Source organism: Taurulus bubalis (genome assembly GCF_910589615.1).
Source record: "Taurulus bubalis genome assembly, chromosome: 5".
Classification (NCBI taxonomy): domain Eukaryota; kingdom Metazoa; phylum Chordata; class Actinopteri; order Perciformes; family Cottidae; genus Taurulus; species Taurulus bubalis.
The window spans coordinates 17,949,877-17,966,257 of NC_136593.1; the positions used below are offsets into that span (position 1 = coordinate 17,949,877).

Genomic DNA, 16,381 nt, shown 5'->3' on the forward strand with positions numbered 1-16,381 from the left:
TGAATGACATTTCATACGTATTAACCTAATAGTTAATGAGTCCATCTAGTCCAGGGATTCCCAAAGTGTGGTGCGTTGGGGAGAGACCGGGAGAAGAAATCGACCGGGAGTCGGATAAAGAGGAGACGAGAGTGAGCATCAGACTGGGAAAAAAAAAGAGGAAATATGATGACAATTATCTGGGTCTGGGCTTCACTTGGATTGGCAATGCAGATTGCCCGAAGACACAGTGCGTGTTGTGCAGTGAGGTTCTGGCTAACAGCTGTCTGAAGCCTCTTATTTGCGCCGCCACCTGAACACCAAGCATGCCAGTGCAAGTCAGAAGCCCCTTACATTTTTTAGATCAAAATTGGAATAGTTACAAAACAGCCAAAAACAATTGCAGTCTCATTCACGTGAGTCTCTCACTTTCTCCCTCTCCCTCTCTATCTCTCTTGCTGCAGGCTGCGCTGCATGTGAACATCCTCATATGGACTCCTTTTTTATTTATATCTGTTTCTGAGCCTATGCATGTGCCACTCTTTGTTCTTTACGTGGCTTACTGTGTTTAAGTAAATAAATGTGAAATGCAATCTGCCTCTGAGCCTGTGTCCTCGCCATCCTTATTGCTCTTTAAAAGTGACGCCTTGTGTAACTGAAATGTATACAACGGACTAAATCTTGTAACAAACGGCACGCGCGAGCAAACAGTTCTCACATCGGTCCGATTTTATGCGGCTATATAAGCTCTGTTGCGTTTTTTTTTAAGGTGTGGGGGATTGGGGGTGCGTGAACCCGGTCGGGATGTAGAAGGGGGTGCGTGGCCTAAAAAGTTTGGGAACCGCTGATCTAGTCGATAGAGATATTTCACTGGAGAAGTGAAAACTTTGACCGCTTAGTGGCGCTCCATGAAAAGTAAGGGATTCACCCCAAAAACAAAACACAGGGAATCATTGTCTGGGCTCCATGAATAGCCATACAAAATTGAATGGCAAGCCGTCCAATAGCTGCATAGACCCGTTACTAAAATTCCCAAATGTCAATGCCACGGTGGCGGAATAGCCAAAGGATCTCCAGAGACAGTAGGTTGCATCCTCTCGGGAACACGGATGTCTGTACAAAACCTCACCGTAACCCATCAAATAGTTGTAGAGATAATTCAGTCTGTATACCGACATTGTAGAAGTCTAGAACTGGCAACACGTTACAATCTCGCACGAGGAAGGAAAATAAGCAACTGTACAACTGTTGGAAACTTCCACATGACCTTGCTCCAATTATCTAACCACCGTGCTTCCCCTTTGCTGTCACGACCACCTTGCAGGAACTCGCACATCAGGAGGAGGCCCCTCAGCTGTCTATTTAGCATCCTGCCCCGAATCTCCCTCTATTCAAATGGAGCCAGGACACTTGATGAAAGATGGTCTGTGGCTAGGTTATTATTATCTAGGTGGGGGAGATCAGCCATTGACAGGTGGCTGCCATCAGGGTGGGAAGTGGCTGTTGGGGAGAGTGGAAGGGGATGATCTGCCGCGTGGTGGCTAGAAAGACACCTTGACCTTCAGGGCTGGAGACAGGCCCTTTTTTTGACAGGGTAGGGGGAAAAAAAACAAACTCTACGCGCAGTGTGGAGAAAGTCTAGACAGGAGCTGGTGAGCTGAGAGAGCCTGAAAACTGTCCGTGCTCACTGCTGCTGTAGTGAGAAAAGGACCCAGAGAAAATAGCCTCTGACAGGGTTGCAGGGATTAAACCAACACTGCATTAGTCAGGCCTGTTTTCTGTGGAGAGTCAAGAGCTGAGAGGGGAGAAAGAAAGAGGGAGAATGAGAGAATAAAAGGTGTGCTCATATGCAAAGGGCTTTGAGAGGAGTCATAAATGAATAAATATGTTAATAAAAAACTGCTACAGCGCAAAATTAAAAAGAGTTCAAAGCAAGATGAAATAGAGTGTCCTGTGGGCATGTGCAGCAGAGAGGGACGGCACACAGGAAATGGCTTTTGCTTGAAAGAAGAAAAAAAGAAACAAGTGAAAGAACAAAGATGTAGCCCAATAGGGAGATTGCATTGTTTGAGGTGTGGAGAAAGGTAAGAGTATTGACACATTGATGAGGATCGTCAAAAAAAAAGACAAAAAAAAAGACAAAAAAACCAAGGTATGTTTTAAAACGAGGATATATTAAAAAGGCATGTAATGTTCCAGGGAAGGTAATGGAGTGAGAACGAGGCAGGTGTTCATTCCTTCTGCACGAGTAATTGATAGCAAAAATCTGCCTTTGTATGCGGCACAACCAGATATTGTCGCGGAATCAGCAATTATGAATGGGCACCGTAAGAGCAATATGCTGTTAATAAGAAGAAACGTGATACAAGAAGAGACAAAAGGAGGAGAACACAAGATGTGCTGCACTAAAATGCTTTCACACTGCATATCAAATAATTTATGATGAGAATATGTATATACACACCATTCTCACAGAACCCCCCCCAAAAAAAAATGAAGACTCCAAAGGCTGAGGCCACACTGTTGGGGGACATGGAGAGGATAATGATGTCCTCAAAGATCAGAGTGAACACGGCACATGGTAAAGAGCAGGGTGGCCATTATCTGGCAGTATGACAGACATGAGATGGACTATCACACTCAGACAAAAAGGTGGGTCCCTAATGAGTGCGGAGCAGAATGATGAGCGGATGGAAAAAGAGTCGTAGCATGTAAAATCAGAGACGAGTCATGGCTTCATGCTCAACCCGGACACTGTGTTGAGCAAAGGGGAAAGAAGGGCACGTGTCTGAAGTTAATCAGTAAAGGCACCAGCGAGCACTGTTGGAGAGTCAGAGCCTAAGGTCCTCACAAAGTGAAAAAAGAAATGTTACATTTAACCTCAGACAGCAATACAGATGCTTCTTTTAAAGTATGTTTACATTACTGTGAAATATGCAGCGTGTATACTGTATCTGCACCTGATAAACAACAACTCATTTATTTTACTTGTCAAGGCCGCAGTAATTAGAAACACCTCCTGCAGAAAGTGGTTTGGTTATTATATTATTGGCTGGATGAAAACCCCTTTCTTTGGGGGGTGGGGTGGAGGGGGAAGAGGGGGGCATGGTTGCGTAATCAGTTATCCGCTTCCATTTGTATCATGCACGGCCCACTGTGAAGATGCGGAGGAAGATTTTCATCTCCATTTATTTTCTATATCTTGGGGACACAGGGGAGGAGATTAACATCGCACAACATCTCCAATCACATCACATGCAATCGGAGTAATGCGGTCATCATCCTCAGGCCTAACTCATTTCCCAGTAATGAGTGCAAATCAACTCCCAGTCTGCTTGCCAGTGACAGCAGCTGGCACGGAGAACGTTATGTCGACAATCAGTGTCTCTTTCACCCTCCTCCTTCCTGTGCACTTTTGAAAAGACGATTCTCTTCCACCCCCCTCCTTCCCTCTCCACGTAGCCCATGGGTGGCCAGCAGCAGAGTTAGCTTTGGTCTGATATTTAATGAAGCCTTCGAGGGCTGTGCCATGAAGGGAATGGGGACTGGTAAGGGACAGATGTAGGCTGTTCGCCAATCCAGAGAGAGTCAGATGTGGCTACCATCTGCATGGAGAGAGAAAAGGATCGGGACGGCCCTCCCTGGCGTGCATGTCTGCTGTAATGAAAGTAATGTGGCGGCTAAATGGAGACAACTAATCAAACTCTTGGGAGAGAGGAGAAAACAAACACGAGCACACACAACCACAATCAAATAACACAGAGAGCCTGGGCCTTCCTATGGATTAATGCCATTAACACCAGCAATGAAGTGAAAATACCTCTTAACGTGCAGCGTCTGTGCTCGTCATGACAGTAAACCTCCTGGTTATGTTGCAGGAGAGTGCCGATTGCTGCCAAACATAGTCTTTAGAATAAAACAAAAGGTCTGAAATAACCATTATAACAACTATATATATAATAAAATAACCTATTGAGAAACATTAGTATTATTATGTATTCCAGTGTTTGTTTGGAATTCGATCCAAGCAGCTGAAACACAACTCATAATTCAGGGGTTGTACGGGCAGCACTGAATATAAAAGAACAACAATCTGTGCTTTCATTTGTGACACATGGCGTGTCTTTAAATAACGTCAATTATGTTGTCAACTGCATACTGATAGCTTCAGAAAGCTATTGGAGCGGCACTAGCTTTTGATTCACTTTGCCACAGGGTAATTTTGCTGTGTCACATCCATGACTCACTGATATTGGGAACAATTAACTAATAACCCAATATAAGTAGGTTAAAAGTACAGAAGGAGATGCGGGATATTGATGACATAAAACAGGACAATCAATCTGATTCGCTATACTAATTACACAAGTAGAAAACTGAATATGTTCACGCTGTTTTCCCTTGATTGATTGATGTTAATGGCCTAAAAATGTTCAGTGTAATAGTTATTGCTTCAAATATACTTTAAACACACCAGGGCTGCCTCCTATTAGTCAATTAATCAACTGATTGGTCGTTTGTCATATTTCACTAAGACTTCTTGAGTTGATTAGTTGTTTTTCATGGTTTTTCATACTGACTGACTCATATTAGCGACTGTGGCTCAGTGGTTAGCATGCCCGGCTTTCAATCAGAGAATCGGTGGTTCAAGCCCTTGCTTCGCTAGTCCATGTCGGTGTGTCCTTGAGCAAGACACTTGACCCCGAATTGCTGTCCGTTGCTGTGTCTACGGTGTATATAACAAATGTAAGTCGCTTTGGATAAAAGCATCAGCTAAATGAAATGTAATTTACAAGAAATATGAGCACATGTTAGTTTTAAAGTGATGCTTTTGGGTGATTCATATTTACTCATCTGTCGATTAAATCAACTAATTGATAAGTCGCAAAACGCAACTCGACTAAGAATTTATTTTGTTGTGGAAAGCCCTAAATTACACTTGGCATTGATAGGGCCATTTAACAGAATTGACAGCGTTTCATATTTAGACTAGTGCAGCTTTCCATAAACTTTTACCATTTCCGATCCTGCCAGACCGCGAGAATGTCATGCAGAAAATGTCGATCCATTCATGCTCTGAAGGCAGGTGAACCAAAAGGGAAAGATCTGAAAATAAAGTCTCCAGTTTTTCATCTACACTGACGTATATTGGCCTTGGAATTCTTCAAGCTTAACATGTTTCCCTGTTCGGTTGAGGTTGAAAAGTCAACAAACATTGATCAAACCTGCAAAGTCATCTTGCTACTGGCATGTCTGTACGACCAAATGTTGGGACTTGTGTAACAAGGGACAAACAAAGATTTAGACACAAAAAAAAGGTCAAAGATAACAATTTGACCTCATGGTTTGCTACAACTTAATATATCATTACCATCCCACTGTCTGGTCTGGTTAAGCCCGCCGCCAATGTGTGCGTCTATCCCTCTAATGATGCCATCTCAATGCTTCTCAGCGGAGGAGAATATCAGCGTCCCGGACCAAGAGTGGCACCTCAGTGTTACACCTCCTCCCGTCAGCGCTTGCATGACGGCCGAGTCCTCATTAGAAGACGAGTCCACCTGGCTTTCAGGCATGAGACAGCACTTCTAATGACATCCTGCGATGGCCCTGGTCTCCTCTCAGCGATAGAGAGGTGCAGTTCAAATCCCTGACAGAGTTTTCCACTGCCATGCAACCAGAAGGGTGACGGTAATGATAATAGTATTGTGGAACGATGGGTGCTAAATGACTACGGGGGCATCAGTGAGGAGAATCATTTGGTTTGACGACAAAGTCTCTGCAAAGACATTGATTTCTATCCAGTTATCGAGAAGAGTACGAACTCTGTGTTCCAGAAAAACCTCTAAAAATATTTTAAAGACGTAATCAAGAGTCTGCACAAACATGAGCTGCTCACTTCTCATTAACATTTTTCATCAGTTCAGCATGAACAATAGCAGATCAAACTATTCCGAAAGGCAACAACATCTGCTGCTGATGCACTGGTGGGCAAGAGCACTACTTGCAATGCCATTTCCACAGACGAGTAATGAAGCGTGCCTAATGGTTGGAGGTCCCTACAACTAAGCACAATTATGTTTTCTACATTGCACTTCACTAGTACTATTCCCTCTTCCTGGACCTGACTTAACTCTTAACTCCAACACAACTAGGACGCCTGCATTTATGCAAAGTACCCTGACAACAAATAATAGGCTACATGTTCACTTCTACTGGCACACTAGTATCACCCTAATACAATAGAGGGGATGTGTGAGAAGTAATTTGACATCTCACCCACAACATGAATAGGTTAGGGTGCATAATGAGGAGGTGGAAACACTAAGCTGCTTACATAAATCAGCTCTTTGAGAGACAGGCCGCTTTACCCTGCAAAGCCTATTTACAGCTGTTAAGACAATTTCAGATGCACAGCTTTTTCTTCCAAAAAACGAGAGACCCTAAGATCTCCTCAAAATGTCCAAGAATGAAAATTATTGCAGTTATTAAAGAACCGAATAAGTGTTTCTGAATGAAGTTGGTGCAGTGTTCGCGGGTCCCTGTGTTAATAACCTCATGTTTCAAACCCGCCCCAGCCCCATCCTCTCCCCCCATCCTGTGAGTGTTATCTTGGCACGCACTGGAGACAGGACAACTGCAGACTAACATCTGTCTTCCTGAGACAGGCCAGCCCTCTGAAGGGACCAGCGCTGCTCCGTCCATCAAGGGGAGCCCTGCAGGGAGTTGGGTGGCGAGACGGAGATGCCTGCAGCACTCTTTTAGCGAACTCCCATGCACTCATTTAGTTCCCCTACATAATACACTACTTGTTGTTTCAAACCGGCCACGGAAAACAGCAGCAGCTGAACTCAAATGAACCGCGATGTGAATTAAAACAATTTATTATTCTGTAATTATACACCTTTAGTCTTTTGCTAATTGCCCTTTTGCAGTGTACAGTTGTAAAAAGTTGTCAGTCATGTCAGCAGTGTAAAAAGAGGTCAACTCAGTGGAAGGGGAAGCCAAAGCTCAAGACATGAATGAACCAATGATATCCAAACACAAGCCTCTTTTGCATGTCTGCTTGCTTTTTGACACAATGTTGCTAAGAGATTTTAAAAGTTGTCATTTAACTGTATATGACGCAATTAGAGCGCAGAGAGCAACATATCTGCAAAAGCACAACAAAGACTGCCAACAGGTCAAATTGAAGGGTACATGTTAATGTGCAGGGCAAAACAGCCCCTAACATTTTCCATGGAAACCCCGACATCGACACAGTGACAACACCGCTGTCATATTGTCCAGAATTGATGACGGTCAATGCTTATTGTGTTGTCTTGACTGCTTTGTCTTGGTTTCTCCTCTCAAGGGAGAACACATCTTCTGTGATCTATGTGCGGTCAAAAAGGATGCAGAGAATTGTATTGTTGAGCGATAACATACCCTGAGCTCCACAACCCTCCGCCCTTTAATTATTGGGATAACATTCAGCTCAGCTGAGTAATTGTGTTAATATACCCACAAAATGTACAACACCAATTCCCTTAACTGTATATACCATCCGGTACGTGTCCGTTGATGATCGCCAGCAGCATCATCATGATGCATCATATGGCAAGTGTTTTGGACTTAACACTTGGACCACCAAAGCCAACCAAGTTCAACTGCGTCTGGAAGTAACTTTTGGAAGCACCGACACTCATCTTACTCCGACACCATGACTGCTGCAGGTAACCTCATTAAAAGAAAGAGCTTGCTAACTTCTCTTGGCTCGCACAGTTGTATAACTCGAGGACAACAAACTAGGGCTGCAACAACGAATCGATAAAAATCGATTATCAAAAGTGTTGGCAACGAATTTCATTATCGATTCGTTGTGTCGCGCGATTATTAGGTCGGGCAATAAGTCGCGGAGAAGAAAAAAAGAGCGGAGCAGAGCAACTGGCAGGCCAGCGTTTCTGAGATCGGAGTGAGACACGAAAAAAGCTGAGGTTGTGATGTTCTCAAAAATAGAAGATCTTTGACAAGTCGAGTCTTGGCCAATCAGCGTCTTCATGTTCCTCAAACTTGTTTTTAATGGAAGCTACTAGTCAGCTTGCTATCGCGTTAGCTAACGTGTTTGGTTGTGTATTGTCGTTAAAGTTACGTTATGTTCCGTTACAGTTCAGTCTTGCTTGTAAAAAAACGTAACGTGATGAAACATGCCGTCACCCCCCGGTCTGGTTCAGTTCACGCTGTCACTCGTTAACGTTAAACCGGGACACCGGCGGATCTGGCTGCAGGTTTTTTTTTTATTTTTTACTCAAAGTAGAATGAAGCAAATCACATAGTTGGGCTTAGCCAACAACGTGACGTCGTGGTCATAAGAGACCCAGAATGAAAGAGTTTAAGGAAGAGGACGCTCTATATGGAGCAGTACAGCTTCCCTCTGTCCCAGTATTTCATACATATTGATAAAGCAGGGTATATAAATGCAGCCTCTGGAGGGATCAATTACAGTAAAAAGGGCTCACATTTGGCAGATGTAAAGCATAGATGTGTATGTTTTTAGTGTTAGTACATTTTGTAGTTTTAATTAACAGCTCAGGGATGTTCAAGGAGCAACCTGTTTGTGCACTTTCTGAAGATGTTTTGCACTGTCACTTATGTTTTTGAATAAAGGGTTGGAAATGAACGCTTTTTTGATAAAAAGATTTTTTTATCTGATTCATCGATTAATCGAAAAAATAATCAACCGATTAATCGATTATTAAAATAATCGTTAGTTGCAGCCCTACAACAAACATTCCATTGCGTCTCTGTTTCCAGTTTCCCTCTCCTCCCCTAACGGCTCACGAGTTCACCCATTTGAAACGGACATCATTAAACGGGCCGCGTTTCTCCTCGACACTGTTGCCTTCACAACAAGACTACCGAGTGTTTAGATCGGAAACAACGAAGGTGAGACTTGTAATCGCTCGCCGATGGAAATTAAATGACAAGTGGCATAAAGATGCATAAGGTGCAATATTCCGTGCGACTGAGGCTGCATATTCTTTTGAAGTTCAAGAACCAACTGTAAGATCAATAGATGAACAGCTGCCTCAGTGGCCTCTGCCCAGTAGACCAACGAGAAGAGGAGATGGTTTCCAACTGGCGTACAAACGCACACAAACACACAAAGCTCTGAGAGGGTTCTCACACTACTTCAGACAAAGACAGAAGTGAAAGAGCCGTGGTTGAGTCAACTCTACTCTGAACTAACTGCTACTGTCAGCGCTTTTCACCAGAGACTCTGCCTTGTTTTCTAAAGGGGGAAGATGAAAGTGGTCTTAAAAGGCGCTTGAAGTGTTGAAGTGCACGAGGCGGCTCTAGTGGGGACTGTGAATGAGAAGGAGGGAATGCGTGGCAAAGGATAGGCCTGGCCGTGTACCATGTTTGACAGATATGTTTGACGATATAGTATTGGCCCGTCTCCAGAAAGCAGTTCCCATGTGTCCATGAGGTGTAGAGGACAGCTGTGACTGTCCTTCTTCCCATTCAACACAAAATTCGTCCAAACACTTTCGTACAGCTTGGTGAAACAGGATTGATATTGCACATTGTGAGCTGAGCACAATAGGATTTAATGACAAAGGACATAGGCCTTACACGACACTGTTGTATAAACAAATCTAGGAAGGTAAAAAATGAAATCCGAACTGTAAGTAAAAACAAAGAAAAAGCTTGCAGAGAGAAAGCAAAATGAAACAAATACCACTATATCACTGCTAAATGAAGCATGGAATAGCCTTAATAAAACACATTTAGGCCTTTCAAATATTTAATTTATATTGAAATAAAGTTGCACTTTTGTTTCTTTTATGCATCATGGAAACCCATTAGCGTGCACTCCATCATGTTAAGTTTAGTAGCGGTCTATAGCTACAGTACACGATTTCTGGAAGTCAATGAGTATGAACACATGGCAAGGTCGAGAATTACATAAAATGCAACTATGCCAGTCTGATTGGCACATACATCCCACAGCCGTATAGAGCTTTTTAAATCATGTTTGAATGAATCCAATACTACATTGGAGAAGTGACGTTGCCTTGCGTGGTCTGTGACAAGCGAACAGGTGACTTCAGATATTCTGTTGTGATAATGTTACTGTAAGGAAGTAGCCTTTTTAACAGATTGCAAACAGCCCGACTTATCCATAATTTCTCCTCACACTGCTTCTACACATACCTTCACGTTAGTTTGTTTCTTACTTTTTTGTGTTAACAAAAGAGAACAAAAATAGCTTGCAGTGGTTTAGTGACGGGGTAACATCTCAGACAAAGACAACTGAGAAGGCCTAGCGCAGCATCTCAGAGGGGAGTATGATGGAGGGCTCAGAGGAGATGCAAACGTCACGCATGGATAAGGAAGTCCTCAGAGGAGCTTGTGGTGATGCCCATGTGGGGAAGGAGCGTTTCTAGGACAGATGGTACATGCTAGACAGCGTGTTGGGTTAGCGAAAAAGCATATGGTACTCCCTAGATGATCTCTTAAACCACCACCAGGCCCAGTCGGAGGTGTAAATGCCTCTCTGCACCCTGCCAGAGAAAGCAGCAATGTTAATATCATCAGCACAATAAATGTGGAGGCACACCAAGTGTGGGCATGGGTGTTATGTCGTATCTTATGAGACGTAAACATTTTATTATAAACCCTTGGCAACAAACCATTCTAATGTATCATCACGGCTGACAACTGAACAATTTATAAATAAGGGCAAACTGCAGTACACTGAAGTGCAGATTCAGTGTTGTACCTCTACCAAAAACGTATGCGCCTTACCCGACACACCAGAGCAGAAACATGCAGGATTCTATGGCAGGGAACTTCACGTCTGTCCTCAGAGTTGTTGTCACAGTTACAGCCGCCTGGATCTCTACACCACTGGCTCCTTCCACCCTGCCCCTGGCTCCGTGCCTGGTCTATCACATGTCGCTCCACACCGTTGGTGATGGGGAAACATAGTGGATGTGTGTGGGAGTCCATCCAGCAGAGGCTGCTGTGCAGGGAGTCTCTCCTCTGCACCTCAGTGCACAATGGGAAACCCACACCACTGGATTTCATGAGCGGAGAGATCAAATTATCTCGGCCAACCCTGAGTTTGCTATCGCGTGCCTCCGCTCCTGGGCGGTTTCACTGCAGGTTGGATTGTTCCAATCTCCACGTGCCTTCCCGTTCAGCAGATACAATTCACCATGCAACTTTTTACTGGATGGCCCAGCCAATATTGATTATCTATTTTTAGCGAAATTCCTATATCATTTTTTTAATAAAATGTGGACCGAATTCAGAATTCATCAATGGATAAGATCAAAACCCGCCACACACTAGGATGGTAGCAATGACGCTGGTGGTGCTTTCAGAAGGTGGCTGCTTGGTCCAGATAATATACGAGATACTCGCTAATCCATGAATTATTTGAGTGGGCATTTACTCAACATGTAATTCATACACTGTCTGAAACTAAAGGCTGGATGCAGAGCTCTCCCCGAGACAAGGCACAAGACATTTTGAGCCAGTATTGTGTGGAAAGATGCTAGCTCCTGATTTACAATGACGCCCGCCTCCATTTGAAGACCACAGGCCAGATGCAGAGTGGGGATCTGAGCTGACAACTAGAAGAGCAGAAAACAATCACTGTGAAATACAGTGTACCTGGCCTTGAGCTACTTTTATTCACACATTATCTGTGGCACAGTATAAGCCTCATTGACTTGATTTGAAGGGCTATTGAGGATCCCAGTATGAAAAAAAGAAAAGAGCATGTCACCTTTTCTGGAGAAAATGTTTAATTATTTTCAATGCAGGAACTCATGTTTACCTCAGCCAACGAGATTTGGAAAGCTTTCAAGCTTGTCGAATTTAGACAGCAATGCGTGGCAGATTGAAACTGATGGAGACACATTTGTCAGATGAGTAGATTCTATAGATCTTTCTTCCCTTCTCCCTTGTACACCATCATCAACAGCCACGCAAAACCACATCTGCAAACACACACACACACACGCTCCATCAATGAGTTGGCTTATGTCAAGGTAGCTCGCTATTATTCAGTAAGCCAACATATCAAACTAACCATCCCTCTAATAAGCACACATGAGACTCGACAGCCATGCATAACAACTGCTCTGTTTACACTGAATATTCATAGCAGGGTGAAATAAATTAAAATGCTTCCCACCTCTGTTAATCATCATTCTGGCAGTGAGGCTGTGCTAAGCACAAAGCGAAAAAGAGAGGCAGAGGTAGACCGAGGTGAATGAGGACTAAAAGAAATGAACGTAACTTTATAAACTGAACACAAGAGAATGGAAACAGAAAGATACAGAAAATGTAATCGCAACACAGTTTTTCAAAAGGAAAGTCAACATGATGACAACGGTTAAGATATAAGACAACGTTTTCCGAAATCATCTGGGATGAGGTGTACACATACGAGAGTATATGTTGTTCCCATTCATCACACAGGCTCAACATGCAGTCAAGATAAGAATCCAAAGCAATGTTTTCTTCCATCGCTGCTTTGTCAGTGAATGATTGCCGGGAGAAGCAGGAGCCATGACAGACATGAAGGGCTCTCGCAGTGAGGAAAGGGAGGGAAAATGTAGTTTTGATTTAAAATTCAGACTGAAAATCCATCAAGATTTGCTCAACAGATGCATCTGTCAAGCTGGTGGCGACACACAAAGTGGACTGCATAATCACATTCTCTTTGGCTGTAATAGGGCACAGGTATGTGTGTATATATGCGTGAATGTGCACGGCCGTGCAAAGACGAAATCTATATTCATTACTGGACTGATATTTTTTGATATCTCAAAAGAGCGAGGTAGCAGTCGTGTCTTTATGGAAAAACATGCATGTGATAGTGTGCTCTCATCACTGCAAAAGGAAAGGTAATTCCATTTCCTTGCATTGCCTGAAGCTATATACCGTTATCGATAACATATTTAGCCAATGCTAAAGGGGATCTACCAAAGAAGACAACCACAAATTGTTCAAATATGGGGGTATTTGAATAGTACTACACCAAGTACTAGTGGTGCAACATGTGTCACAAAACTCTTTCCAGTGATTTTTCCTAGAATAATTCTTGCTCCATTTCCCAAACCAGCAGCACCACAGATGGCTTTACATTCGTTTCTCCATTGTGTCTCAAACTTGTATTATATTTTGTATTTGCCCATCTGATGACATTGTGCTTGTTTTTCTTTTTACAGTAATGGTACTATTTATAATGTGTGACAGTGTGAACCTGTGAACTCCTTTACTTAAGTGCTCTCTTACTCAAGTCCTTGATTTTTTCATGAGTCTGGTGAAGCACCGAGTGAAATGTGCCAACAAAAGACACTTGATCATATCCATTTTTAATGGACTGAGTGTTAGGGGTGGTTAGTAACACACATATTTGCAGCTTAACTTCTCTGACCTGTTTTGGGTCACATTTTAGGAAGCAAGGAAACAGAAGAGTTGGTGAAAGTTCACTGTAGTAATAGAAGCATCGCATTACAAACATCCATTATTTATTCGGCCAGAGAGACATCTACTTGTACTTTCCCCATTTACTGCCGTGGACCAAAGCACTTTTCTGGAAGCAGAAATTGTCTCAGCTCTATAACCAGACAAAATAAGTGAATGCCTAAAAAGCAGTCGAGAGGTGGATGATATCCACAAAAATTACACTTAATCAAAAAGGAAAAAAAGAAATAAAAAAAGAAATTCAATCAAAACAAATATTATATTAAAGTAATGTTATGCAACTTCAAGGTCCAAAAGTTTACTTTTCAAAACTACAGCTTGGTTGCACACACACATATGGCACACACACTAAAAGCTTGGACATGAGACTTGTGGATCTGGTTCATTGGTTTTAGAGACATACCAAGAGTTAGTGCCATTCTTTCAGTGTCCCAGTAGAGTGCACATTACAACAACTTCAGACTTTCTGATAACTCCCTGCACAACTCGCCCAGTATGGGGCCCTGCTTTCCATGAGCCATTAGCTGGTTGCGAGTCACCCATCTGCCACGTAAACTCTCCCCTGAGTTGTCAATCAAGTTAAAGGAAATCAATGGTCCATGTCGGAATATATTTTTTATGTTTTGATAGAGAAGGAGAAAGATTTTAAGCTATTTGTCCTCAGCGGTAATAGAACAAATCAATCTGTGTCCACTTTAGGAGAGTTGGACCACTCAGTGAGAAGAGTTTCTATACAGCAAAGCTGCAATTGAACTGTCAACTTAACCACTTCATGGTTAAGTGAGTGTAGCGGAGAGGAGAATACTGGTTGGTACTTGTGTGCGTGTGCGTGTGCGCGTGTGTTTCATATGGGCAAGCTCACCCTACGCATGTCATTCATCCTCATCTGTGCTTTCATGCTTGACTGATTAATTCTATTGTGTATGCAGGGAACCAGGGGCTAACAGCAGGATATCAGCGCCACGCAGAAATCTGTTCGAGTCGCTCCTGGTCAGCCCAGATACCACAACCCTCTACATCCCCTGTACGGAGCCATATCCCGTGTCCACCACGGTGGAAAGCCATGAAGCTCAGCTTCAGGGCTGGCTTCACAGCCGGCCTCCCCCTCGGCCCGGGGCCAGAGCTCGACAGGCCTCGGTTTGCATTTCAGCCCAACAGATCTTCACTAAAAAGGTCACGGATCTCCCCTTTTCTCTGATTCTCCTCCACCTAACATGGCCCGAGAGCGAGGCGAACACATTCATAACGACACAGTGTGTATCTGAAGAAATGAAGCGTCCGTAGATGCTCGCTTGCACGCTTTAAATGGTGAGCCAGTAATTGTCACAGGTTACACAAAGTGTGAGAAACACACACAAAACACACATGTACTAGGACACTGACCAAAGCTTAGTGCATAAATGGAGATGAGAAGATAAAGCAGCTCTGAAGTACGCTGCGGGAATAAAGGGGTTGATTTACTAAGCCAACCGAAAATTACTGCCTGAGCTGCAAAGATTTGCGTTGGCGCATGTTTTCAATTTCGCTGAGAATTAACTAACACTCAGGATGCAAGTGGTCACAGCCTCCATCAAGTTCATTTGAATGCACTGCTGCTCATGAAGAACGGATGCTGGGCTATTAAAACACGTGTCTTGTCCATTTTCGAGAAAGTTCTCTGCTACCGAGCTTGAAATATAGGTTGAAGAAACCAATAAAAACATTTCTGAACTGCAGCTGTGCAATTCTCTCGACTGCAGTGGACAATCCGCGATGATAAATCACATCCAGCCACCATTTGGATAAAGTTCCTCTCCCTCTGCACAAGCCGTATTTTGTAGTTCAAAATGACAATGGTCCAAAATGTGTTGTACAATAACCCATCCGTGCGATTATGCCACTATTCAGTTGCCAGGACAAAACTATAAAACAGCCCCATAACTATGCCATAACTATCTGACTTGCAAATCCTGCATTATAAGTAAACGTTTGAGTCTTGCCTGGGTTTTATTAAGCTGTCTGCTCCCTTTTAACTCCTTAGTACCGAGTTTTCCATCTCTCCATGTCTTCTCCATGTCTTCTCCATGTCTTCTCCATGTCTTCTCCATGTCTTCTCCTACCAAGCAATATAGGTAGCATCATGAAAATGTATGTCCTCTTCCTTTTCAATTTAGCTTTGGCCGCATCGTAACCAGGGCCATTGAAAGCAGCGCCCGAGGCGCTGGAGTCCAAAAGCAGCACGAGTGGCACCTTGCTGGCTGACAACCAACTTGGATGCACTATCATAAAGGCCACTGCTGTAGTTGGAGAGGACGCTGAATAAAATATAAAGCTGAGGGTGGAAATATATACTGTATGTGTTGGGCAGTTTGCTGTGTGGGAAGAAAGTAGAACAGGGAAGGTAGGAGATGGAGGAGAACGCTATGTGTGGGTGCATACAAATGTGTGTTAAACTATCTTTGTTCATGCGAGTATAATGTATTTGTGTGACAAGAATTAAGTTAAGACTTTCAGGCACTTCCTTGCGAGGCTTTGTGTGAGTGTGTGGGGGCAATAATCCATATTGTAACCAAGGATTACAAATTAATACATTAAAAAAAGGAAAATCATGTCAAACGTGAGAAACTGAACACGAGAGGTTGTGAATCGAATTAGCATGGATCAGTGTTTGATGAAAAACTGAGCAGGCACAACCACTAAACAAAAAAATAAATAAAATAAAACACAGGCTTCCACACACAAGCAAACAGCATGGGGACAGGATTGAACATGATAAAGTTCAACCCTGATAAAGCACTGATGTGCAAGTCCTGTAGCAGGTCTGCAGAGCCGTGCAGCACTAATACGACTGCTAAGGTTTCACAATGTACAGAAGTAAAATTACACAGTTAATACAAATAAATTGCAGAACAAAACCCTAAAACTATTTCACTATCAA

General features: G+C 43.1%; 1 protein-coding gene across 1 annotated transcript in view; it reads right to left on the minus strand.

Annotated features, from left to right (window-relative positions):
• The window catches only part of suclg2 (succinate-CoA ligase GDP-forming subunit beta), a gene marked incomplete at its 5' end in the record, with an annotated part of 85,802 nt that overhangs the window by 53,638 nt on the left and 15,783 nt on the right, over positions 1-16,381 (minus strand).